The sequence below is a fragment of the Hirundo rustica genome, chromosome 3 (assembly GCF_015227805.2).
Source record: "Hirundo rustica isolate bHirRus1 chromosome 3, bHirRus1.pri.v3, whole genome shotgun sequence".
Classification (NCBI taxonomy): domain Eukaryota; kingdom Metazoa; phylum Chordata; class Aves; order Passeriformes; family Hirundinidae; genus Hirundo; species Hirundo rustica.
In genome coordinates, this window is record NC_053452.1 from 64,552,123 (window position 1) to 64,579,776 (window position 27,654).

Below are 27,654 nucleotides of genomic sequence, written 5' to 3' on the forward strand. Positions count from 1 at the left end.
GATTACTGATGCCAACCTGTTATTTCTACCACAAATATTTTCTCTTCTCCATCAAAGTACTGTGATATATGTCCTAAAGTTAATTCGTGTTAAAAAATGTAAAATGTAATGCAATCTCTATAAGTGTAAGTTTTGTTTTAATCCCGTATGCTAAGAGTTAACTCAGAGGAAAGTATCTCGGAAAAGGTACAGGAATTTCTCTTGCCTGAAAAGACATGGGAGGGACACGAGATAAAAATGATTGGAATTACCAGAAAGGGAGACCCAAAAATGCCTCTGCCGGGAAGCGTTAGAAAAAGAACAATGACAACGGAAAAAGGAGATGAGAGCCCGGAGAACCAGATGATTACATCAGATCGATATCTAGAGCGTCTCCTCCTGAAATTAACATCTCCACACCACACCTGGGCCCAGCCATTAACGGCATTGTCCTTTCCCACTGCCCTATTCAAACTCTTAGAATTGGAACATGAATGTTTAATGAAGATGCCTCGGAGGAAGAACCGTCGAAATCCCGAGTTTCTCTCAGCGATCCAGTGTATAAAAAGAGGCTGCTGCAAGCCAGAAATGTGAACTTGGGGGATAACAGACTGGCAGAGTGTGTTATCATTGTTCACCCAGCGCCAACCCCGGGCTCAACGCTGTCCTTTTAATTGTGGCTGTCCGAGACTGTCATTCTGTCTCTCAAATAAAATTCCAAATTTTGATTTATCGAATTGATCGTATTTATTACAGTACCTTTCAGCTCTGTCAATCCAAAACCAATAACTATTTTTAATCTTCTTTGTATCTCTAAGTACCTTGCAATAGAAGAAATGAATCCTTCTTGGCAAGAAACAAAGGCACAAGTAGGACCACCAAGTCTGAACAGTGACCAGAACATGCAAATAAACTGGTTGCTTTAACCAAGGGCAGTAAGTGAAAGATCTCATCTGGAGGTTTAGTAGAAGGTTCCTGTTCTGCAGGAAAACAGGAAAATTTTTCCATGAGTAGCAAAATGTAGAAACTATACATGGGCATTCAAGAATGACATTTTTCAGAAAGCACTTAAAAATCACGGAGTCATCAAGGCTGGAAGAGACCTTTAAGATGATCCAGTCCAATGGTCAAACATGCAGCAACATTCTCCATTAGATTTAGCATTATACTGTCAGAGGCTGAGATAAGCACTTGGCATGAAATACAAAAATAAGGAGAAAGAATCCATGTTCATATACACAGTCTCATGGCTTCTTGGGGGGGCGTTCATATTTATTCAACTTTAAGTGTCCTAAGTGTTTTTCCTCATATGCTCGCCACAGCAAGTAAAAAGACTATAAATTACACTGCAGAACAGAAAATGCTTGGGGTCTTCTTCTGCTTAGTAAAATAGTTAAAATTACTCTCAATGCCAAAACACCAGCATGCTTGCATTTCCTGCCCATTTAATTTCAGCCATTAACGTGGTGGAGCCAAAAGTACTGTTGTGAGTAGACTGCTGTTCATATAAAATCTACAGAATAACATTAATATCAAAATACACTTTCTCAAGCCTGCCTTGTGGACTTTCCCCTCCCTCTTTTCTCTCTTGCATGGGTGTTTTGGCCCCTAAATGGTTACTTTTTAAATGGAGAAAATCCAGTCTACAACTCATGCCATATGAAGATACTCTCTTCTGCAGTACAGTTTGCACTTTTGCACTTGTTTCAAATCCCTCCTTTTCCTCTCCAGCCCATCTCCTTCTCCTCTGATGTAATCTCCCTCCACTGTATAACACTATACAACCCAGGCAGATGATGAAGGACACAGTTTGATGTGCCTTAAAGTAAGTGAAATTTGATTTATGCACTTGATTAAAAAAGTATGCAAATCTAGACAAATCTAGAACATCTGTCAGACAGAAATTCAGCTGATCATTATCCATCCATCTGGTGGCCATAATTCAAATATAGCTATCTAAAAATACAACATCCTTTATATACATAACATTTACCATTAAGGGTTTTCAGCTTTGTTTTTTTCTATCTATACTGCACTAGCACAGCATGCTCTCTAAGTGTATTTGAAAGATGAGGGACTACCCCAAGAGACTTAGAACTGACATTACAAAACATAAGTCCATTTATAGGTCCATATAAACCAAAACTTAAGCTCAACTCCTAACATATGACACACATTATCCATAGTAGCTTGCTGCTGTACTTGAGAGAAATGCCATTTTGTTTGTTAATATTCTAAGGGAGTTAATCTATTTCATTCTGAGGCTCTCTTTTATCAGTATTTTCTAAGGCCTACATCCAGTTAAGGATACAGAGTTTCACTGCTCTTCATCTGTTTCTACCTTTACATTTTTTTAATACATTCCTTGGAAAATATCTACCTTTCTGGCATCTCTTGCATCTGTTAAGCACAGTATTATCCATGCCTCCTCACAGAGTAAACAATAATTACAATGTGCACAGCATCTATTTTTCTCAAATTCACTCCTCCTGCTGCTGCCAGCACATCCTTCCGCTTCATTGGACCCATTTTGCTCTAGCCTTATCCAAGATAAAGATACTCATATTTTGCCAACGCCTGTGTGCAGTTGCTTCTCTGAGTTTCCAAATTACTATTGTCATTTTTCTCCCGTGTTGCTGCTCACCAGACTAATGGAGCACAGTTCCAAAAAGAACAGTGCCAGATTTCCAAATCACAAAGTTCTGTACTTCCCCAGCTCCCTTTTTTGCCATAGCAAAAGCCCAGTCTACCCAAAAGTATAAGGCAACTGGGTTGAAAGAAGGAGTTGGACAGGGTGGAGGCTGTCTGCAGAGCGTCAATAGGAAGGCAGGTGCATGTCCCTACCAGTTAAGAGACTGAAGGCTATGACTGACATCCCAGCTAGCACTCCATCACCAGGACTAACTTTGCAGCTCATTAGTGGGCCAAGAGAGTCTTAAAGAGGTTTTGGGAGTATTAGAATAATCCTCTCATATATGCCTCTGAAATGCCTGCTTGTGAAAACTGACTACAGCCAAAAGCAAAACTCAATTAATGATCTACCAGATATTCAGGTAAGTGTCCTCAGGCAAAACAATGGCAGGTAAACTACCAGTGGCATTTTCTCTAAAGACAGCTAGTTTGTTAATCTTTGAGTCTTCTTTTGCTGGCAGCATAGCCTTATTTCCTTTGGGGGAAAATGAGTCACAGAATCTGGTGAGAATTAGTTTAAATAAACGACAGGAAAAGAACAAATAATTCTCCTGAAACAATTTGTGTTGAGAATCAAGGGAAATAATGCTTCAAGGTATTTAGTTGTAGCAGGTGCCATTGTCCACATTTAATGTCAGTGTTGTCTCTTCTTCCCTCTTATCTGTTAGAAAATAGATAAATCACCACCTTAAGTATTTGTGAAAGCTGTTTTTGCTTCTGATCTTTTTACTGTCTAACGTAGAGAACACCAGATTTGTTCTGCTTGGAAGGACAATCTATTCCTCATCAAAAATCAAAAAGTTCCCAACATTGTCACTGTGGTAACCTACTCCATGCAGGAGCTTGAAAGACCAAACACATCACTCCTTGCTATTCAGGCACTTTTGTAAAAAACTTACGAATAGTCTCTGCCCATGCTATCAGAGAAAGCTACATTTCCCAAACACTGTTCATTCTGAATGTCCTTTAGTAGAAATAAACTGGAAAGCATGACATCTTCTCACAAAACAGATGAAAAATTCAATAGCCAAGTGTAGCCAAGTAGTACTTTCAGAGCCAGACTGACTGATTCTGTCTCTTACTGTAAGATGCATTTCAGCATCTTAATATATTCAGAAAAAACTTTAGTCCTTCAAGTGGTGTTTAGTTGGTCTTTATTTACTTGTAATGAGTTTTCTCCATGCACCTCTACCCCAAAAGCCTGTAGTTCAAAATTTTCTAAGTAAGGAGAACTGCAAACTTAGTGAACGAAGTGCTTTCCACTGTGCAACTGAGATGAAAACCACATCTTCTTTCTATGCAGTTGCCATGCTTTCACATCCACTTCTGTTGCAGCTACATCCTCATGTCTTTGTCTCCTCTTACCAAAGGTCTCAGAATAGGAACATTCTCATTATACATGCTCATGTAATCCTTATGCTTTATCCTGAGGTGTTTCTGGACCACAGAAAAGGAAAAAAAAAAACCATCCATGCTTTTAAGGAAGACAGCCTAGAGATTATGATGATAACTAACAGTAATCTGGGCACTCACCTAAATTTTGTGAGAAAAAAAATTTCTCTCATGTGTTTCTTCACATCAGGAACATTTGTTACGCACAGGCAACCCTACTGCTAGGAAGTACACAGAAAAGTAAGCAAGTGTTCTTTACCAGTACATCTTTACCATATGTATATCCAAACACAGGGGTTTTGGTTTTGTTTGGGGCATAGGAAAAGAAATAATACATTTCTTACTATGCAGAAGCAATATAGCTAACTATATGAATAATAGAGGTGATTCACTAAGGAAAAAGAAGCAAATTTGTAAACTTTCAGTTTTTTTAATACATCACTAAACTAGAATCAAAGAGTAATTTTTAGTATTTCACCTTAGAAATATGATTTGGATTTCCTGTACCAACAGAGTTGGCCGTTCTCAGAAAAAATAATGAATATTTGTTTTCCTGTGCAGGGAAACGAAATTATATCTCATCTCACTAAATCTACAGTGCAGAAGCATGTCCTTCTACATCTTTGCAGTCTGTCTGTTACAGCCCATATAACACGTGATATTTTTGGGATGATATTTGAAAGTTTGGTATATTGTATAACAGGTTTTCCCTTTTGGTTATTTGCAGTGTACACAGCTGTACAGACATTTTACACAAAGATCTTGTGTGTTACTTCTGCTCTGGGTATATGACCTGCTCTACACTCTTGCACCTGAAGCAACATACTTATCAACAGTGTGCAAAAATAGCTTCCATACATGATCTTCTTAATACCAAAATGGTCAGACTGGGATATCATGATTGCACCATTCCTCTATATCCTGGTCTCAGAAGCACTGAATGAAGCACCCAAGATCTTGATGCTGTTGTTCAGAAGTCCATCATTTTAGAGCACAGAATCTGAAAAACTTGGTCAAAGCTGTAGGACTTTTTTTTTTCCTCTGAATGGAACTTGGAAACTTTCAGTTGAATTTTCAATCACTTCCATGAAGCCAATATCATACTAATGGGAAAGACAAGAGAGGAAAAAAAGCAACATAACATTGATCCTGCTTCCTTTCAGCTTCTGTAGAATGTGCAGACACCAATGGTGCAGTTCATCCTCTACAAACCTGTGCAGGGTAGAAATCTTGAGAGTGAGCTGTGTCTGACCCCTGAGTATGCACAGTGCTCTGATGCACAGGAGAACACATTACAGAACTAATAGCAGCTCTAAATAATGGCACAATTTTCTCTTTGTGAAAATAAATAAGGGAGAGAGGAGAAGGGGTCATGATACTGACAACTGAATCAGAAATTGTCTGCAGCGAGTAATAAATGAAGTGACATTAGCTGAAGGCAGTCAATACCAGGCAAACAAGCATGTCACTTTCTGAATGTCTGTGAGTGACCAAGAGCAATGACAGACATAAATGTTAGTCGACTTCATGGGAAACACAGTTCAATTCTAACTCATCGGCCATGCTGGAAAGAAATCAAACACATCACCTACTATGGAATAAGAAATGAAGCTCAGTGGTAACAAATCAACTGACCAACCTAATTCCTCCCCTTGTATTTTGTCCATTCATCCCCACAGAGTTTTCATTCCCTGTTGCAAATGTATATGCCACTTTCTGAGTTCAGCCACACAGTTCCAACCTGCTAAATCCTTTCTTAGAATCTACATTTGGCCTGAAATTCAAGAGAATTTTGCCCACTTTCAGGAATATATATGAGGAGTAATTTCAGAATTAGAAATAATTTTTGCAGCTAACCTTGCCTTGCAGAGTCCCTGCAACTACAACATTGCAGTTCAGTTTTATTTCTGATCTTTTGCACTGTCAAAGGCACACAAAGAAATGAGTATGTATCCCCCAGCCACTCCAATCTCCTTTCTCCTCAGCCGTTCAACTAGGAATTCCTTAGTGAAGCATCAAAGAAGGTTTTCCCTCTGCTTTGATGTGTGCTGTCCCACAAACACTTCCTGTAACACAGACAAGTCATCTACATAAGCCAGCATATGTATGTCAATCTGTATTCTTCATTAGAAGCAGCGAGGGATTTGCTTCTTTACTTGTCAGCTCTGTGGAAGAAAACTATTCTGACAAAACCACTGGGAAAACTGAGGCAAGCAAAGAGCTTGAGGCATAGTGGAGTCCATTTACACAATGCACTCCAGTGAAGACATCATCCCAGTGAAGTGTAAAATGCTTTTGTGAGAAGATGAATTTACAATTTAGCAGAAATATGAGAATGGAACAATCCCATGCATGTAACCAACACGGCGGCATACCCAAAGTCTCTCACTGGGGAAGGCCCAAATCTCCTTGAGATCTTACTGACATGAATGAGGGATGTTTCCATCTGGCTCAGAGTGAATCCCAGTGTGTACCTGTATGTTCCCAGGAAGGGAAGTCCTTGTAGGAGCACTTCCAGAAGAGGAGTTGCAGAGCAAGAGGAATTTCTTGGTACTAACATGTGGGCACGAAGGGTTGAAAGCTGGAAGCACAAGTCTGACAGAGAAGTAAAAACCACTCAGAGCTGTAACTGCCCTTCTATGTAAAGAGAGATTACCTGAGGATCTGTGTGAGACAAAGAAATTACATGGGAAGCTAAAGGGATATGGGAAGAAAGGAGAGCTCTAGAACCTTACTGAGGAAGAGGAACAAAATCAGCACTGAGGCGTTTCTTTGGAAGGCAAGCAAGATGGGAGGAAGAGGCTCGTTCAGTTCTGGAGAACACTGCAGGAGACCAGCTCAGGTGCAGCATGAGCACATGAGAGATGGGCACAATGGAGACCCTACACTTAGCAGCAAAATAGCTAGGAAACACTTAAACAGGTTTGTTTGGTTTAAAATAAAAAATAAAAAAAAATTAAAAATAATTTAAAAAAAAGTTAACTACACCAAGGATCTTTCTTCTCAGTTTTTTTTGGAGGGGGATAAATTATTGTGTTAATATGACATGTGTTACAACATCTTGGCTACCAACTTCATAGTATTTTTGACAACCTGTAAAGACTGATATTGTTTGGAGCCCTCAAAAGAACAAGCAGCTCCAAAAAGAGCTTCTGCACAGAAGTGCATTTTCTTTGGCCTGCAGGCAGCACCCTTCCAGCGAGAAAAGTCCCTGTTTATTTAATATTAAGCCCTCCAGAGTGTCCCTTGGAGGCAGAAGTGGGTTTGGAGAAAGGGTTACCTTTCCATTATGAAACTGGCGATGGACAGAAGCATGGGATTGAGACCATTTCTATTAAAAAGAAAGGACAAGCTCTTAGAAGTACTTTATTGATTTAGCTATGCAAATAAAAGTTGACATTTTATCTTTGTTACAGCCAGGTAACATTCTATAGTTATATATAAAGCCAGATTAATTTTATTTTATTTGTATGATTCTTCCTTCTTCAAATCTATGAGCTGTGGTTTTTTTAGCCTGGATCAGACCAGGGGATCATCTCATACTCTTCATGGACTTCTTCCCTGCTCATCTCCGTTTCACCTGACAGATGTGGAAATACTTGGGTTTAGCCAGTTTTGCAGTCACACCCCCCAGCATTTCTTCACCAGAGCATAGGAGAGGATACTCTCTTCTTATAATTATATAGTTTATGTCTGATGAACACTTTGGAAAAGCTGAAGTCCAACCAAATCCAAGCACCATTCTCCTCCCTGAATAAAATTTTCCCATTGAAGTTTTTTATTTCTGCATTCTGGTTTCATAGTGTAAGCATACATCAGGAGGAGTCCCTATTTCCAGAATTACTCATAGCAGTCTGTTTAAAAAACCAAAAAACAACAAAAAAAATAAACAAAACCAAGCCAAACAAACAAACAAACCAAAACAAACAAAACAAACAAACCCCACACAACAAAAATCCCAACACAAACTAAACCAACAAAAATGAAGTGAAGATTGTATTTAATTGCTACTTACTCATAGAGGACTGGAAACAGCATTTAAAACAAAGTAAGCTTAAATATTTATTAAGTTGTGAAAGTACTAACATACTAATAAAGGCTAATTTTAGTTTCTTTACCAGGGAAAGCTACAAGAAAGCCTGCTTGTCTTTGTCATGAGTGAGTCTGTAAATCTAAGACTCCAAGTTTATTATCCTGCTGGCTTCCTTAAGCACCAGCCTGGCCGGTAAAGCAGTTGACAACTTCAGCTTTTTTAGTAGTGCTTATTGTTGATGGGAGCATCTCTACCACCCTCTTCAGCAAATATCAGTCTGAGAGCCCTTCAGGTATCTTGCAGACATCACCCCAACACCTCTCTCAAACACACTTTTTTGGTTCTCAGTGCTCTTTGCTTTTGCCATGAAGCTCTGCGTAAGTATTTCCCCTGTAATTGTTAATCTATTTCTCACTTCTGTTGTGTCTCATACTCCACAAATGATCTGGGCTTCCTGTACTATTCTTCTGGCTCATCCAAGAATACTCCTGGAAATCCAATCCAAAATAACTCATTTGGCATTCTTCACTGAATAGGACAGTGGAAAGAACATCATATTTTCTCAATTCATTAAATGTTTGAATAATGAATATTATTTTATTAACTCAGTTCAGGGACAGTAAAAGTTCTTTGAGTTTTAGGTGAACTACTGCAGGATAATTCTATAAAGCTATCTCTGCTGGTCTACCCAAAGATTTTTCCAATCACATTTTTCTAACTAATAAAACATAACTTTTTTCCCTAAAAACTTTGTCTTGACCATGTTCCTTAGACTGCCACAGATGCTGGAAAATCATTCTGGTTCAGTTTGCCCTCAGGGGAAGATGAACCAACAGAGAAGAGAACTCTGTGCTTTTCAGATTAATCTGGTGACTGTTTAAGTGAGCCCAGGCAGGAAACAGCCATTTGGCAAGTGAACTCTAATACAAGGAAAATGGAGCTAACCTCCAACTGCAAGTCAACCTGGTGCCCTGAAACAGCCTTAAATGAGTTACTCAAGTTTCCTACTGTTCTCCTTGACATGTCAGTGACTTTAACATCCACAAAGATTGAGAATCAATAGGACATAAGGATACATTTTGAGAAGTTATATGACTTTGCTGCACTGTCTTCAACAACTGCATTTTAAATGAGGACCCTCAGTTCCTTGCTCGGTATGTTCCATTTATACTATATTTATGCTTTTTTTTTTTTTTTTTTTTTTTTTTTTTTTTTTTTTTTTTTTCCCTCAGAAACAGTATTTCTTCTATATTCAAGGAATAATTTTTCATTTTCATTTCATTCTCCAGCATACATTGTGCTTGCTCCAATACAATTTCACTGAGGTCACAGTTTACCTGTTCAATCTTGGCAGCAGTCTTATTTACTGATTTTAATGAAATTACAGCTAGGAAAATTTGCCCCCTCTCATGGTGACTCACCAAGAAAATAAGCTGAAATTTGAGAAATCAGCCTTCTTTTAGGCTTATAATTTAAGTTAAATAATGACCTTGATTCACAAGACTTTCTCAATTATATTTACAATAGACTTTAAATCACAAGTAAAAAAATAAATTCAATCAATTACAATTCACTGAGACGTAACCTGATAGTACATGTCTACAATTTGACCCTGCAGTTCCGCACGTACCTCATCTAATTGCAAGGCTTGTGTCACTTCCACTGAAATTTGATAATACAGCCAGGACACAGTACTAAGAACGGGCACTTTGACATTCAAGACCAGATCACTGAGTCAGATTTGTCCCACTCAGATTAGGTGATAAGAGTTATCTCCAGGGGATAGGACAGCTGATGATAGAGTCTCTGGTTACCTGTGTACCTGAAAATCTGTGACTGCACCATGGTCAGAGACTGCAGGGTATTTACACCCACTGGCAGAAAGGACCAGAATAACAAAACCCTCGGATTTAATCCTCTGCCAGAATGCTCTGAGACTGGGGGAAAAGCTTTTTTTCACAGAATAAAGACTATAGGGGCATAAGTATTTGAGAGCATCTTGTTCTTGAATTTTCTGGAAATGAGCCAGCTAAGCACTGCTCCACTGAGTATCACTGATGAAAGAAATTAGTAAATAAAAACTCCACAATCCCCAAATCTCTTGATGAGTAATGAAGGAAACAAATAGCCTGTGTGATTATCTATAGTACAAGTTAAGGACCTTTTCCTTAGAATTTATTTTGGATTCATTTTACACTTCAGGTGAAGGGTTCATCTGTAGTACTATACTTGCTTCCCCCTTCCTACTATTAGATGACTCTGTGCTTCCTCTGCATCTCTGCTGAAAGGATACCATTGATCGCAGCAATTTATAAACCTCCCTGACTTTCATGCTGTTTCAGAGTGTCTTTTTTTCCTTGGAGAATAGGTCTAATAGGTAAAATTCATAGTAGTTAGAAGCCTAAACAAGTCAGTGAAATACACATGGGATTAATTTGATTTAACTTCTTTAATCTTTCAATATACTTCTATTTTATGTGAAAGTATGAATCATCTCTATTATCCTCTAACGACCTTAGCCTGGGACACTAAAGCAGCCTTCCTATCTTAGGGCTTCACAGCTGTAGACTAGTTTCATAAAAAACAAGACATATTTCAATCAAAATTCTACTAAAATATACTAAGGAAATTATTTTATGGTATCAGCGAGCTTACTTGGCAATTAAGAAAAAATATTGTCTTTCAAAAAATCTAAGCCCTGAAAGCAAATCCCTACTTCCAACTGTTAGAGCCTATCTGGTTTTCAAGAACAAGCACCAAACTGACCTTTCCAAGGCAAGCATGAGGCTGGCAGGCAAGTAATTTCCACACAGTTTAATTAATGTATTTTAAATGAATTCAGTTAGAATTATCTCTAATTAAGGCAGATGGCTTTCAAAGAACCCTTTCCATTTTGAGAAATGATCCTCCAGTAAACATGCCATGCTATTGAAATACCTGGATTAAGTGCTTTAAATATGGACCAAAAAAAGGGTGTATTTATATCTCAAATGATAAGGAGGCTGTGAAAATCACCAGTACATATAGGATGATTTAAAAGATGACAGTAGCAAGTTAAAGTGTGCTTTTTATAAATAATTTGAATGAAACACTCAGACTTTCAGTACTGAAAGGGCCTAGAATAAAAACTATTTTGCAGGGCTTGTTGTTACAACACAAGAGAAAATGGTTTTAAACTGAAGGAGGATTGATTTTAGACACAAGGAAGAAGCTTTTTACAGGAGGTGGTAAAACACTGGCACAGGTTGCCTAGAGAGATGGTGGATGCCCCATCACTCAAAACATCCAAGGTCAGGTTGGATGGGGCCCTGAGGAACCGGACCTTGTTGCTGGTGTCCCTGCCATTGGCATGGGGGTGGGACTAAATGAGCTCTAAAGAACCCTCCCAACCCAAACCATTCTACAATTCTACGTATGGCTGGACCCTTAAGCTATTTTAGCTGGGATACCATGATCCACAGAACTTTTATTCAACTTTCTTAATCTGCATGGGCCATTGATGCTTAAGCAAAGTGAGGGAATGAAAACCAAAACATAAACAAGCAATCAAGTCTTGTTCCTATTTGTCGTACAAACAACATAAAGTAGAAGTTCCACATACAGAATCCTTTGGATTTAAAAGTTTAAAAGTCACCTTGCTTTCTCCTCATATTTTTAGTTTTAATTTAACATTTATTCTGCTATATTTTGAGTGAGAGTTGGGTTTAATTTTGACATGTTAGAGCAATGCCATCCTTCCACAAGAGTAGCAGAAGCAACGAGATCTGTCTAAGCAAACGTTGCTCCCCTTTGGAGCAGAATTAGATAGGATTTTCATTTTGAAACCTCAGAGGAAATGGAGAATCTGCACTTCCACGATGCAGGGATGGTACCATGTAATTCCTGAATCACATCAATTTTAATTAAACTTTTTACTAGGTCCAGGCAAGAGAGAGACCTCTGACTGTTCCTGAAGAGTTGCTTGCCTGTATTCAGGGACTGGTGCAGGGTGGGAGGACAGTCAGCTTGAGTTGCTATGGGTATGGTGACTGCTTTAATCACCAGGCTCTTTGACCCCTCTGAAATTTTCACTTTTTGGTTTCACCCCTGGAAGCCCACAAACTTCACGGGGTTTCCTTGCTCTGGAAAGAGTTCATACAGCACCCCAGTGATACAGAACATTTCCTATGAGGTTAGAAGGCAAGGAAATCCCAGACCTTTCTTGGCTTTATCACAGGAGGTTTGCTCCTTTGTGCCCTCATCCAGCACTGAGACAAAACCAGTCAAACCCTGACAGCCACAGAGGCCATGCAGGAGATGGGACATCCTTCAATGGAATTCCTTCTCTTACCCTGAAGGAGACAACACCAGCCCTGTCTCCCCTCTCCCTTCCCTCCCATGGCAGCAAATGCCTTCTCTCCTCTTTGTCCTATGGCAGCAAATTCACATGCTCATAGACATGCTCTTTCCATGCAGAAAGTGCCAGTGTCCCCCTCCTCACCCAGCCTCTCCCACCCTACCCCACAGAAGGACCATGGAAAAGTCTCCACTATCCCTGCAGAGGCTCTTTCCCAGGCAACACCACAGGTGAATGTCCCCACAGAAAGACAGAAGAATGAGCAACACAGCCTGCAGAGGGGGAGTTACACGTGCCATTTGGAGGTGCTCACACCCACCATTTCAATCCCTTGCTGAAGGCACTCTGCTGCAGGGGGTGAGGAGCCCTAAAGGACCCATTTCCCTTGGTATAATAATTACTGCTCAGCACTGACATTTTGTAACCTTCACATTTTATGTTTCACTGGAAATAACATCCCCCTGGCAAGCTCCTCTTAAGGTTTTGCAGCCTCCACAGCATTTGGTCAGAGCCTGTACCTACCTGTGTAATGTGTGCATTCAGGAACTGCAGAATGCTCAGAAACAAATTTTTCCCATCTGCTAAGCTAATGACCTCTCCTAAAATGCCTATGAACTCTGAACATTTCCTTTTTTAGTTTTGTCAGCATAATCATATTACAGCCTGACACCCAACAGTGTAAATTAATCAGTTTTCTTCTTTTTTTTTTTTTTATTTTCCATGCAAATTCCTCAGAAGTCTGTTTGTTTGTTTTATTTTTTGTTTTTGCCCATTTTGTCTTATTAAGCACAGAAAGAGAGAAAAGGAATAAAAAACAGATAGTCATTATTCCTGAGTGAATCTTTCTGTGAGCTGATACTTCTTTTTCTAGATAGATTGAAACCAACACCAAGGCCATTTTAGAGGATACGTTCTGCAGACATGTCTTTTCCAGAAACACACAGACCTAAGTGCATTGCTAAATGGAAGTTCCACAGGAGGGTTGTTTTGTTGTTTTTGGGGGTTTTTTTGCTGGTATGAATTGAACATTTTAAAAGAAAGCCTGGAAGTGATAATGACAAGTGCAGATCATTGAGGAAGTACGCTGATGTTGTGGAACACAAAATATTTACTGGTTTATATACTGGGAATAAGTTCTGCATTGAGACCTATATATTCAAAAGGTCAAAAATAAGAAGGTGCATGTCATTGTCTCCCAATGAGTGCATACCCTTAGAGATGGTGGATTGTCTTTTTTTAAACTTCACTCAGCACTGGAGATGAGTAGAGCCTACATCTCCTCTCTAGAGCCTTGCATGAATCTGGATGGAAAACTGCAGATAGGGAGATTTCAAGGGACTCTTTCTGCAGATGACCTCTTGTTCTTGAAGAGCTACCAAAGATTACAGGCATGATAACATTTTTCTCTGGTCTTCTCTACTACATCTTTATATCTCGCTTTAAAATTAGCAGCTGAAAGGTTTGTTTTATTTATAACTTGTGTTTTTCTTTAAAAAAGGTACAGAAATAATTCTTCATTTTCTGCATTTTCTTCATTGCAGATGAACAGGCACGACCTTTCATTGAACAGGACCTGTATGCTAGTCTAATTTTAAACCCTTGGGTCACATTCTATTCCTTACAACATCAATCAAACCACTACAGCTTTGTTCAATTAAATGGAGGTTTAGGAGAGCGCTGTCAGAAAAGAAATCCCTGCAGATACCCCTCCACAAAATCCTTGCTCATGTATACTGATAGAAGGGAAAAAAGTAAGAGCAAGATTTGTTCCTGCCTGAGAAGTTTCAGCAGTACCCCCTCAAGTGTAGAGTCCCTCATGTTTGTGATGACTGTGTGAAGGCCAAGGACAAGCAAAATCAGCTATTCTTGCTCAGTGCAGAGCTGTTTGTGTCCAGTACTCCATCTCAGACTCCTCATGGTCACAAACAGCTCCAGAAACCTGGCTCTGACACGGATGTCTCTGCAGGGCTGACCTGGCAGTCTGCAATTTAAGGGTCAAATAAATGGTTTCACCCAACAAATCCCTCTTCCCCTCAGAAGGAGGAAATGATGCACCCACAGAGAAACTGAACTCGTTTCTGTACTTCTCAGCAGGGAACTCCTAAAACACTGATAGTTGTAGCCAAAGAACATAATTTTAACATATAATATGGAGGGGTTTTTTGGCTTTTAATCTAACCACATTTATTATACCAAACAACAGCCTAGCTCTGTGGTTCAAAGGAGAGCCTATAAAGACAAAGATGACCCCCACAGTGTGTAAAACCTAGCAGCAGGATAACACTGGCAAGGCTATGAGCATTTAAATAAAGGGAAACTTCTCTGTTTGCTTAGTCTGTTCAAGGCAGTAAGGAAACAAGCACAGCTCATTACCTAAAGTTTTTTAGGAACGGCAGATGCTAAAGAAACACTGTTAAAATGTTTTAAAAACAACTCAAAAGAGGTACGGAATACAATACAGCAAATGAGAGCATAAGAAAAATGTACTTACAGGACAGCAAAAAGAGGCTGATGAATACTAGAGACACCCAGAAACAACTGGGAAGTGATCTCAATGTCTGTCTTCTCAGCTGACTACAGCAAAACACCAATGGAAAGCTGAACTGTTGCCAAGAAGGAAGATAAACTTGCATGCATTTAAAATAAATGAACAGATTACAAATTCACATACAGGAGAGCATGTCACACAGGTAGACTTCTGGACTTCAGCTTTTCATTCAGAGCCCTTTTTGTACAAAAATAAATTCTTAACAACAGTACCGTTAAAGGAATTCTCCATCCTCTCATAGTGGAAGGCAAATCTCTCTGCACCAGCTGTGCTGTTATGTTCACCCCAAAGGTGGCAACTGCTGCCTGGACACCGTGTGAGCAACAAGCCCTGGCTGTCCTGTGGCATTCTGCTATCCAAACAGAGAACATGTAGCTGTGGCATAAAAACTGCTTTCACACTGCTCTAAGATAAAGACTACTTTGCCAGCACATTTTCAGCAAATATCTAAAACAGAGTTCATATTTCAACACGTAAACACAGAGTTTCACAGCAGACAAGAAAGCTAGCTGGAAATAACCACACTGCCTAATTTTGTATTATCTGTCAGTTGATTTGGATGAAGAATCAATCAGTCTGCAAGAGGAGGGGCATTTTGTATGGCTGCTTGGCAATCTGCACAATTCTGCCCCCCAAATTCTAAATACCTTTGGTTCAGGGATGCCTTGAGCCCCACAGCATGGCCTCAAGTGGGGCCGACATGAGCTACAGAAGAAAGCCACAGCTCAAGCTGTGCCAGCAGCTCCAGATTCCACTGTCTCCACAAAAATAACCTGCCATCACATAACTACCAGAGAAGCAAATTGGAAAAGCCTCCCTGCTTGTAAAAATCAGAAAAGCTGCAGCAATTTGAAGCCACACATATCTTGTGTGCCACGTACGTCAGCAGGGCAAAAAAAGGAAAGAAACTATCAGGAAAAATTAAATTCTTGGTCAAGGAAATGATTCAATGTTCTGTACCAAGTCAAGGTTGCCCCTAGCTGACATTTTTCAAGGATCAGTCACCTACAAATGGGGGAGGGGGGGGGAGCCTGGAGGGAAGGTGGAGGTTTATCTACCACTGAATAGGTTTCTTCCAACACAGAAGATCCAAGCTGAATAAAATTCAGCTGCTGTGAATCTAAAGCAATCCCACAGGAGTTATGTTTCTCTAGATGTGCAATGAGGTGACTGAGATAGGGGTCTTACCACAAACTGTTCACATCAGCTGATTACTTATTTGTTAGAGTGAAAAAGGGATATTTCGGTGGATGTCAGTGCTCACATAAAGTTAGGTAGCAGAAACAGAAAATAATTTGCCTATATACATTTTCTGTACAGTGTCATCACTATTTCAAATATATAACATAGACAAGAAAAGATTGTTTAAAAAGCTAACAATTTGTTTAAATCGTCATATTAATTTAGCCTTCAAACATCTTATATAATAACTTGCGTAAAATATGAAACCACACTGAATTTTACACCAATGCATTCAACAATTCAGCTCTTGGCAAGTATAACCTTTTCTTCCCCAGATTCTCTTTTGGATGAATATTCTTTTCACTGCACTTTCATGTTGAGAAATAATGAAATCACTTCATGAAACACAGTACAAACTTTGTGAAGGGCTCAGAGAACTCTTGCCTGTTTCACAGCTAGTATTTATAAAAATGCTGCTCCAGAAAGTTTCTAGAATATTAACAAAGGCCAGCATTTTGAAGTAGATATGGGTTCATCACAGGGAGATTACTGGATTTCAAAATATTTCAATAAGTTGTGCTACTTTTCAGCTTCCACCTCAACATTTCTGCCACAGTAGCTAATACAATAAAGACAGCATAAATTTACAGGAAAACTGCAATCTTGCCTGAAGCTTTTAGCACTCTGTAAAATTAGTTTTCTTCTTGTGTGTATCAGCCATGCCTATTTTATTGGTTTTGCTCAATTAACACCATGCAGGTGAAAATTCAGTGGTGTACCTGTCCTTGGCCACTGGTTACAAAATATGCTTCATTTATTTTAGTATAGTTGGCAAGGCAAAGCAAGAATGGGTTTCTAACTAAGAACCAGGATCTGAAGAGAGTAGCGTGAATACAGGGAGACAGAAAATGTTATCAGAGTCACACTACCTGTTCTACAGTCTCAGAAAGGAGGTATGTGGTTGATATCATGCTGACGCTCACACACAGCCCAGCTGGAGTGAGGCACTGGCAACCGCACCATTAGCCCTTTTTCCCAAGCTATTTTCTTCCCTTCCATTCCCCCTCCCTTCAGTAAATCATGCCTGGTATTAGCAGGGAAGCATCAAATTGTGAATGTTATCTCAAGGTAAAATGCTGTCTTGTTCAAATCTGTTGCTCACCCAAAGACCAAAACCCATGCTTTCACTATATTACTGGACAAAGTGTCAGTACAGTCAGTGCTTTGAACCACATGCTTAGCCCAAAATGCTTTCTTTGCACACATGCCCTTTCAAACTTGACATTTTGTGTATTGATTTTGGCTGCTTTATAGGTACTTAAGTGCCGAGGAGAAGAAAACACCATGCACATAAAAAAGGTCTGTTGATGGGTTCTCTCTATTCTGTTCTGAAGAATAAAAGCATTACACATCTTTGCAGCTCTTCAGGGATTCTACCAGCTAAAGGATGGATTTTTCTGAACAGTTACTGCAGCTTCCAAAACTGTAACTTAGACACCAAACTTCCACACTTAGAAGTTTAGTAGGTGGCTTGGTGGCAGATAAACTAATGATCTAAGAGCTCCCTAATATGCAACAGGATGTTTTAATGAAAGTTTACCCATTGCATACATAAGGAGAGGCTATTCGCTGTAAACTTGGATAAGCTTTGTTGGCTAGCAGCAATGAGAGCATTCAGAGTCTCCCGAACAACATACTTAGGATGTGCAAAGTCCACCCTGGCATGTCATCATTTATTAAGCTACTTTTGCATTTCAAGGAATTTATTTTTCAGGTAATAATTCTGAGCCTCTTACTTGCTTTTTCTACAAGAAAAAGTTCTATTTATTAATTTGAATATGAATAACATATGAATAAAGTATTCCGAACTTGAATTTAGTGCACTTGAGGAGCTCAGCGAAGTCTTTTTATAGACCAACCAAGCTATCTTGCATGAAATTTTAAAGAAATCAAAACGAGACCACGAAATATATTCTTGGATTGATGCCCAGAATGTTCTCAGGTTTATGAGACACATATAAAGGCATTTCAGTTTATTTGTAACATGCATTTATTTTATATTGTTAGGTGTGGACATCCCTACGCTGATGTCTGAGGAGATATGTCACCCAATATCTTTTACCTCTGAATGCTCTTGCGATAGCCATTAAGGTGAGATAACTGGGGATGAAAAGAAGTTCTCTGAATTTCATTGGATATTAAACCATTTGGGGTTATCCTAAAACTAATAAACTCACACCTTTGTCTAAAGTGAATAAAGGTGGAGTGCAAGTAGCCATTTTCAAAGCAAAACCTTTCATGGACTGTCGCGGTGAAGGCCCACCACTGTCCCTGGAAATGATGGTGCCTTTTTTCTTGTTTCACACACCACAATTCTTCACAGGGAGCGGATTTTCTTCATTCTTCAGCCAAGAACTAGTCTATGTATGGCAGGTGCCACGACACCTTTGCTTGAGGTAGCAGATTTGCAAAATACAGAGAAGCCAAACTGCAGAACCAGATGCTGAAGTTTCTTCTCTCAAGCTGGATGCTTCAGAAAATTACTTCAACCTACAAATTTCATATATGAAGGAAGAGCCACCTGGAACTAGTGAAAAGGTAACACCTGGGAGAAGTGCCTGCCCAGGGATCCCACCCATCACAGACTTTGCCCTGCTCTGGGTTGCCAGGCAGCACCTGCATCTACTCACTGTTCACTTCAGCTAATAAAGAGATCATCACCTCTGCAATGACTCCTGCAAACCACCAGGCATAGTTCATTCTTCCTTTTGAAAATATGCCCAGAGGAATACCTTGGGATTTGAAGAAAAATTGCCTAGAGCTGCTGTCTCCTAGATGAATGCTTTGATCCCCAGGGAAGAAATTAAGTTGAGCAATAGCACTTTCCACTGTGCAGAAATATTGTAACTGAAATTCTGGTTTTGTGATGTCAGCTCAAATTTCGCCCTAGTCTTTACACTTCAACCTCTAAGGTAATGCTTTCATTTAGTTAAAAAAAAAAAAAAAAAAAAGGTCACAAAATTTGGGGGTCAGAACTGCCATTTGTCAGGCCACCACTTGAAATACAAAGGAAAAATATTATTCTTGTAACCTAAAGAAACCTGATTCTGTAATTGATGCAGTGACTATACAAAAAGAGGTCTGGGAACCAGACCAACATTCATAACTTCCACATTTCCAACTAGAGAACTGTAATGACTGCGCTTGTTTTCTCCCCACGAGCCATGAATTCTTACCTGTCCTGTTCTCAAATTTAGCTCCCAGCTAAACCTGGAAGTTTAACAAAGCACTAAAAAGGACCCCAACAAGACACTGCTCTCTTGGGAACAAGAGTGGCAAAGCATCTTATGACATTTATATGCTTCTTGCAACTGGAAGTGAATGAGGTCAGTCACAACACAGACCTACTAATCTGATGACAGGACAGTTGTAATTGCCTCTCTTTTTATGTGCTATGTTGACTCACCACACCTAATAGTTTGATTTTTCTGATCTCCCTGGGAGAATGGTTATTAAAATTTGTCCCTGCCAATGAGGAGTTACCACACCCATAAAGAAAGTAACAGCATTAAAAGAAAGCTGAAGAGTCAGTTTTCAATTGTTTATATTATTTGCATGTACCCAACTCAAACAGTGATTATTTACACTGGAAAGAGTTATTAGACAGTTTTAATACAATTATACTCAGGAAAAAAACCCCCTGTGCCTCTTGATAATCTTTGGTGAAGTTAAAGTGCATGGTATACATTAGTTTGTGAGGAATACTGCAGTTAGAATTCTGAAAATACTAAAGGAGGTCAGTGTAAGCTGTTAGACACACACAGCTCTAGAGATAAAGAGACCACAAACATGTCCAAAATAAGCAGAAGTTATTTATGCAATAATTTTGGACTCTCCGGGCATCAATTTTTGTGCTTGTTGTGTGTCTCCTACTGTCACCTCAATCCCCAAACAATGACAAGCTGCACCAAGTTCAAGAGCTGGATCATCACACAGTGAGACCCGAACTGATGCCAACATGTACTTCATCAAACATCACTAAATGCCCCTTGTTTTTTTCCCCTCACCAAACAAAGGGCTGATTTGCCCAAGTTCAGAAAAGCCTTGCTCACATGGTTTTTTTTGGAGAGAAAAGAGGCACATCCAAAGTTAATCACTGAATTTGAAGTTAGTGAATTCTGTAACTGTTAAGACAACAGCGATGACCAATTCTCAAGGTGGCATAACTGGATGAAATGAAGTGAGTTTTGATAGGCAGACTTATCATCCCACCTCTCGGACAAACCAAGCCCTGTGTATTCTGGGAGAGACTATTTGCTCTCCTTATTGTAAGCCAATCTAGCAAGTTTCCTCTTCAAAGTAACATTTTTAGGGAAAAAAATGTAATACCAAGCATTCAACAGTGGCCAAAAAAAGAAGAGCTCTTGTTATACACTTCAACAGAATTTTAGAAACTTTACACTCGTAAATCCACACTAGAAATTTGACCTCGCGGTGCCTTCAATTTTATGAAAGAAAATTCTGGAATTTTCCTAACATTATTTCAGATATATTATTATGTCATTATTTCAGACTACTCATAGGCACACTTTGGATGATGTCTTTGTATCTGCCCATTCTGTATGAATTCTGACTCTGCTGCTGAAGAAAAGCATGAGCTTTCTGAGCTTTTCTCAAAGTCAGTCGAGGAGGAGAAAAGAACAAGTAATATAATTAGGAAGAGTACAAAGTAGTTCAACTTTATTCTGTTTAGTCTTCTAAAAACAGTTCTGCATATAAAAATGAATTAGGGTCACTGCTTCTGGGACAACTAAAAAAAAAACCTATTTAAATCAAAGCAAGGAATCCTGCTTGACTTTGCTGAATACTTTCTGAACAGATGGGCTGCATGAGACATGAAGGAAGGTCTGGGAGGAAGCAGACTCTGGTGGCTTCTCAGAGGCCACAATCCACTGGTGCTTCAGAATATCAACATCAATAAATTTAGAAATATGCTAAAATGTCTGTATCCCGGAAAAAAAAAAAAAAAAACAACCAAAAAAACCCAAAAAAACCCAACCGAAACAAACAAACAAACAAAACCCCCAGCTCTTTCATGTCAACAAAATTAAGTTCTTCTATTCAGATGGGAGTAAATAGATGAGGCAATCAGGTAGAAATCACTAACTTAAACTTGAACATTGGTCATAATCATCTTCTCCCGCAAGTAGATTTACAAGGTTACAGGGACAGGCTGGCATAAGTTTAAACTCTGCTACAGAATCAGTCAAGGTGTTGACTGGGTATGAAACATGTTTTACACTTTTCTCATGTAAGAAGTCAGTCAGTCTCTTTGCAATGACACCTATTTTTGCTGTATGTGGTTTATTTATTTATATTTTTTTTTCTTAAATGAATATGTATCCACTGTCTTTGGCTCATTTCCTGCTCCCAGAAATTGTTCCACTTAATTTTGGACCCTGAATACAAGTTCTTTGAACTTGCTTGAGACTGGAACACTAGATAGTATTATTTCTTCATTTGCTGAAGCAGAAAAAAACCCTTCATTTCTGCGATACTAAAATACCTGAGTTAAGTGTTTGTTGGAATTCTGTTCTGCCTTCCTGCTAGTTACTGCTGTGGCTTCTTGCCAGCCACCACCTTGAAGAGTTAAATACCAGCTTCCAGATGAGCGGTGATGTAAAAGACAACAAAGAATCATTCTAAATAAAATATATGGCAGTATGAAAGAAAAGAAAATATCCTCTTGCTGGGACAGCTGCCTATAGGTCCTGGCTAAACAGTCCTCTTATGAAGACAAGGTAGGGTTTTGTCAAAATGGGAGTTTGTCCACATCTCAAAACCAGCACACTTTTCATCATGTCACCAAGGTTCACTTGGCGGAGAACCGCAGTGTAACCCTCCACTGTTTGCAGGTCTCTGAGAGCAGGACAGGAGGAGATGACTGGGACAGAGCCAGAAGTAGAGGACAAATCAAGGCTGAAAACTCAGTCTTATAAAATCATAGAATAATTCAGGTTGGAAATGACCTCAGGAGGTCATCTACTCCAACCTCCTACTCAAAGCAGAGTCAATAACTAATTCAGATCACACTTCTCAGGGATTTGTCCTTTCAGCTATTGAATATTTTCAAGGATAGAAAACCTCTGTGCCAGGGTTTCACTGTCGTCATGAAAAAAAGTCTCTTCCTTACCTCTTCCTTACCTTCCTTGCCTTCATTACCTGAATCTGTCCTCTTCTAGTTCATAACCATAATCTCTCATAGCCACAGTCTCTTGTTCTCCTGCTGTGCAACTCTGAAAAGAGCCTGGCTCCACCTTCTCAGCAACATAAGGAAGGCTTGTCATAGATCCCCCCAAGTGTTCTCCAAGTTGAACAAGCCCCAGTCTCTCATCATCTCCTCAAATGTTCCTTCCTGACCAACTCCTGCTCCAGTTTATCAACATCCTTTTGGTAAGGCAGAAGCAAAACTGGACAATCTTCCATATGTGGTCTAATAAGTGCTGCCCAGGATGTTGTTATGCCTCCCTTGCTAAGTAAAGTTTCGTTTGCTGTGGGCAATGCACAGAGCAGGGTAAAATGGTTAGAGCTACCAAGAGTTTTCAGGTTGAGCTGCTCACCCCAACAGGTGTAAAAAAGATGGGGAACTATCCACTTATACAGCAGGAATCAATATTCTAAGAGTTTCCATGTTTTGGAAACTGGGCATGGTGACAGATTTCCAGTTCGGCTGTGAGACATATAAAACAGAGCATGTGGTACTCCAAATCAGGCATCAAAAATCAGCTTTTTTTATTCTCAATAGGGCTGGCACTGAGTCCAGTTTCCAGATGGTTTTCTGTTGTGTGTTTCTGTTGCTTAGAGGAACACAGCAAAAGCAGAAGGGGAAGCCCTTCTCCACAAAGAAGGAAGGAATTAGGGAAACAGAAGAACAAGCACGAAGAATGAGTCAAAAATTAGTAAGTTACGTCACTTTCTGTGTCACTTTTCTCCAGTAAGAACCAGCCATGGAAGCTCTCACTTTTATGCCAAACAATTTGGTGTTTGATTCTGTTGTCTGTAGTAGCTTTGGCTGGCATTTTCTAGTCTTATTTATACAGTTAGATGCAAAGCAACCCATTTAAATGCTTGTTATTTATTAATAAATGTGGTGTTTGAAAGGACCGATGCTCTTGTTTACCATCCCCTCGGATTTCAGTCAGTCCTCATATCAAGCTCTATGCTATACAAAGTCTGACTTCTTTTGTTTTTTATCTGCTTTTGATATTTAATTATTCAAACTGTTCGATGACTGCATTAGGGTCTGGTTTAGTTGTTTCCATATTCAGAAATTTTCCTTACAGTTCACTGATTGCATTCATTTATTAATCTAATTAAAAACCAATGGGAAATTTCAGTTTAAGAATTTGAACCCTGGAGTAGCTGTGGCTTCTAAAAGAGGTCCAGTGCATCTGCAGAGTACATACTTAATACAGTGAGGACATGACAACGTTGACCTAAAGGACTGCTAACTACACTCACCTTCAACTACGTGTAGGTGCTCCATTTATTTGTGCTATTGGAGCCCACTTAATACCTAGGAAAAGACAGCTCAAATGCTATAGAGGATAATATCAAGTCAATAAACTGAAGCACACTATACAATCAAATGTAATTTGAAATCCAAGTTGTAGCACTACACAACATTGTACTGCACAGCTCCAGTACACACGAGCACTGGAGTGCATGTCCTGTTTTCATGGCTGCAACCTTAAAAACAAATTCTTAAGCACTCTGTACTACTGGGGCCATAAATACTTATTTAATCTTATTTTCTAATTTTGTCATTCAAAATAACAGTTGGAGGCTTAAGAGAGACTACCAGGACACAGAAGGTCCAAATGGTCAACTTTCTGTTCTTAACTGTGCAGGGTACTGAGCACTGCTGATGCCCACAATTCTCTACCTCTGCTGTGGAGAGGTAAATCTATTTAGCAACTTAAAGAATTGAGCCCTATTAAAATTAAAGAAATGTGAAGGACTTCATCAAAAAGGTTTATTTAACTGGGGAAGTTTTCTTTTCTAACAGTAAGACTTTTTCCCTACTGTCCAATCTCCTGCAACAGACTGGGTTGTTCTTGTAGAGCTATTTTGCTGCTGTGGTCTTGAACCCAGGCCCTCTCAGGAGACCAACAGAGCAAAGATACAGCCAGTTATAAAAAACAGGGTTCCCAGAACACCATCCCACCTAAGGACATCCATAGGAAGCTGATTCTGGGGCTTCTGGTTGCTGCTGAGAAGCACTAGCTGGGATATAGAAGAATTGGGGCAGGATGCACAGTGGCCGCTAACTACTGCTCTTTCAGCCTTTGCCTCTTGATCTTCAACCCATCCTTATAGTTTCCTCACTCTTTACCTACTTTTTCTCTTTACCTTCCATCTCACTGATGCAGAATTCAAGGTAATAAATAAGCATTGCAATCTTACTATGTTTTTGTGTCAACTACAATTTACTCGGCTTGAAGCAGAAATGCAGGCACCTACACTGTGGCAGCCGAAATGGCAAACTGCCTTTGCACAGACATAAGCAGAGTATGGAAAGAGAGGCACCTGTGTCCCTAATCCTGCAGAAGCTACGGAACAAGTGTAGCATTGCTGCCAGCTGCACTGCAGAAAGGCAAATGCGTGGTTGCAGCATTAGGACACATGAAATACAAGGGTCAGCAAGCAGCATTTTGAAGGGTAATGCAATTATATTCCCTGGTCAGAGAAGGCACTATAGGCTTGCCTTCTACAGCCACACAGATGCCAGTGTGACAGTAAAACACCTTTTTTCACGTGCCCTAGCAGAAGGTGGACACAAGCAGAGCCACATAGACATAGCAGAGCTCCAACCAGCTTTATCTCCTGGCCTGAGACCAGAAAGAGACAGACTCAAATGGGGCTGGGGAGGAAATGTGGCTAAAAGAACGCAATCTTTCCCATTATATTGTAGAATCCATTGTGCTTGTCACATGGAAAAGCAGAGAGGAAAGAAATCTCCCCCAAACATCAGTATACAATCTTCTGTGACTTGTAGTCACAAATCAGCAAATTCAGAGACAGACCTGTGTCTGAGCAAGGCTACAGCTTATTTCCGTGCAAGTTATCACACTGTGCACAGGATTTTTAAAGCACAATTATAGCTTCTGACATCCTACCTAAAGGAGTGGAGTGGTCACCATGGTAACACCTGCTTCACATGGCCATGAACACCTGATACCAATCAATCTTGAAAACATCTTTTTAAAGACACAGCCTCCTGGAAAACTGCAGATGGAGATTTTTTTACCTGAAACTAAGAAGATGCTCTCTTATAACAAAAATGGAAGTTTTTTCTTACCATCTTTTCGTCTGACTCTCCCTCCATACAATTCTATTCTGTATAAGTTTACAAAAGTGATAGAAAATAAAAAAGGTGATGGTGCTGTGCTGAAAAGTGAAAAACATTGTAGTACAGCTGGTATGTAAATGATAATCTTGCATTTTTCTCTCAGAGCATGAACTGTGGCTTCTGAGAATATGGCCATGCTGTGGTTGCTAAAACAAAATAGAAATGTGCCAACTGTAGTGTGACACCCCCCCCCCCCCACCCCCCGCCCCCCCCGCCACCTTCCCAGGACAACAGATTTCCGTCAAATGTTAAAAAACCCCAGAAAAGTCATCAGCTTCTTTCTCCCTTTTTGCTTTCCAAATCTGCAAGTCAATTTCATTCATTAGAGTTGTGTTCCTTCATTGGGGTATTAGAAGAAAAAATTGTTTAAGGAAGTGATGTTTGCACTCAGCTTGGCACTGTGGGTTTCTGAAGTGCATTCTGCCACCAGCCCTCCAGACACATCCAGCAACCAAAGACTAAAGTCTCTGTGTCTTTTGGCAGGTTGGGTTTTTTTCAGCTCTGTTCCACTCCAACAGCCTTTGGGTTCTTTGTGCTCTGACTGTTCCTCTGCCTCTTTCAATAGTCTGCCTCCTCCTCTTATCCCAGCAGGACAAATAATCCCAGAAAATACCTCATGTGCAAAGTTCAACAGCCTTAGCAGTATTTCCAACATAGTCTTGCTATTTCCTATTTAATTCTATCTCAAAATATTGCTACTTTCATTATTTGAAAGTCTGCTTCTTAATTTTCCTTTGAAAAAGACTTTCTTTCAGATGGCTTCCATCTTCCATTTCCTTTACATTCAATTTTTCAAGTAATTCAGAGCTATAATAATCTATTTTGATAGTGTTTTGATACAAGCAAAACAATGCTTGTGGTAAAACATTAAACTCACACTAAGCAGAAATTCCTTTACTGACTACGGTTTCAGAACAGAAGAACCACTGAATCTGCAAATACCATTGACTGACAAAATATGGATATCCAACTGCCTTAGAACGGGTAACAATTCTGCACAGAAATTCTTTCAGCATCCTGAAGCCGTGTGGAAAAACAGCAGCAGTAGATGCTGCATGAGTCCAAGGAGGTAACGAGACATCGTTTCCATACGCTCACTGAAGTCACTAGAACGGCCCCCCCTCTGCCATCCCTCCTCATTGCTGAAAAACCACAGCAGATTATGTGCACAGGAACTGCTGCCACAGGTTGGTTGAGCTCATGTCTACATGGTACACAAAAACTGAGTAGGAAGATGCTTCCAAAAGTTACTTCTAGAGTTCTGGTTATATCCAGAACAAACTGCTTAACTCATCAGAAAAAAGATGTGACTGTTGCTATTCAAGATGAGTGCTATCAGGATTTTTCTGAGAAAGAATGTGCAGTGACTGGTTATGGTGTGTGTATATATATATATATATATATATATATATATATATATATATATGTCACTTTGCATGTATCCAACCGAAATGTCAAAATGTACTTGTTTAGCTCAGGTATGTAAAAAAACCCCAGTTGTTTCCCATTTTAGTATAATATTGGCCTCTACCTACAGGTGTGTTTCAGGAGAAAAGTGAGGCATGTTGTTTTGAAGCTAGAAAAATAAAGGGAATTGATGATATGTAAAATTTGTGGCAGTCATTCTCTGCCCTTGATATGTTATGCAAATAACTCCCAGCAGCTGTACCAGGTATTTATACTGTCTCTGATGCTTACAAGTCAGCACTAGCTGTCATGCAGTCTTGTTATATATGAGGAAGTCCAGCTTTAAATCTGCTTTCATAGAGTGGAAGTTGCATTTATTCAGCTGTGGTTCTGACATGTGTCTCACAGTAAATGGCATTATTGCTCAACAGGGCAACAGACTCCAACAATAGAAATATAAAGCTCCAAAATCAAAATGAAGATGTCCGTAACAGTGTATTGTGTTTTGATTTGTGGCAGGGCTCAGTTATGATTTTCAATCTGCACATAATCAATGACAGAAGAGATCCATTGATTCCATTGATTTTGGCTGGGATCAGAAACCATACTTCAACTATGTCCAATTATCTCTTGCAAAGGTAAGTAGCAAGGGAGTATCAGGCAACTGCAGGAGA

The 27,654-nt window shown here is 39.5% G+C and overlaps 1 protein-coding gene across 5 annotated transcripts in view; it reads right to left on the reverse strand.

The window, feature by feature from the left end:
• Positions 1-27,654, reverse strand: part of PKIB (cAMP-dependent protein kinase inhibitor beta) — a 57,868-nt gene that overhangs the window by 9,736 nt on the left and 20,478 nt on the right. Inside the window, exon 1 of one of the 5 annotated variants that reach the window (XM_040058914.2) lies at positions 14,923-15,058. The exons of the other annotated variants lie outside the window; for them this stretch is intronic. The gene's annotated coding sequence lies outside the window, so the exon portion shown is untranslated. Of the gene's footprint in view, positions 1-14,922; positions 15,059-27,654 lie in introns of those variants that run through there. 5 annotated transcript variants of the gene reach the window in all.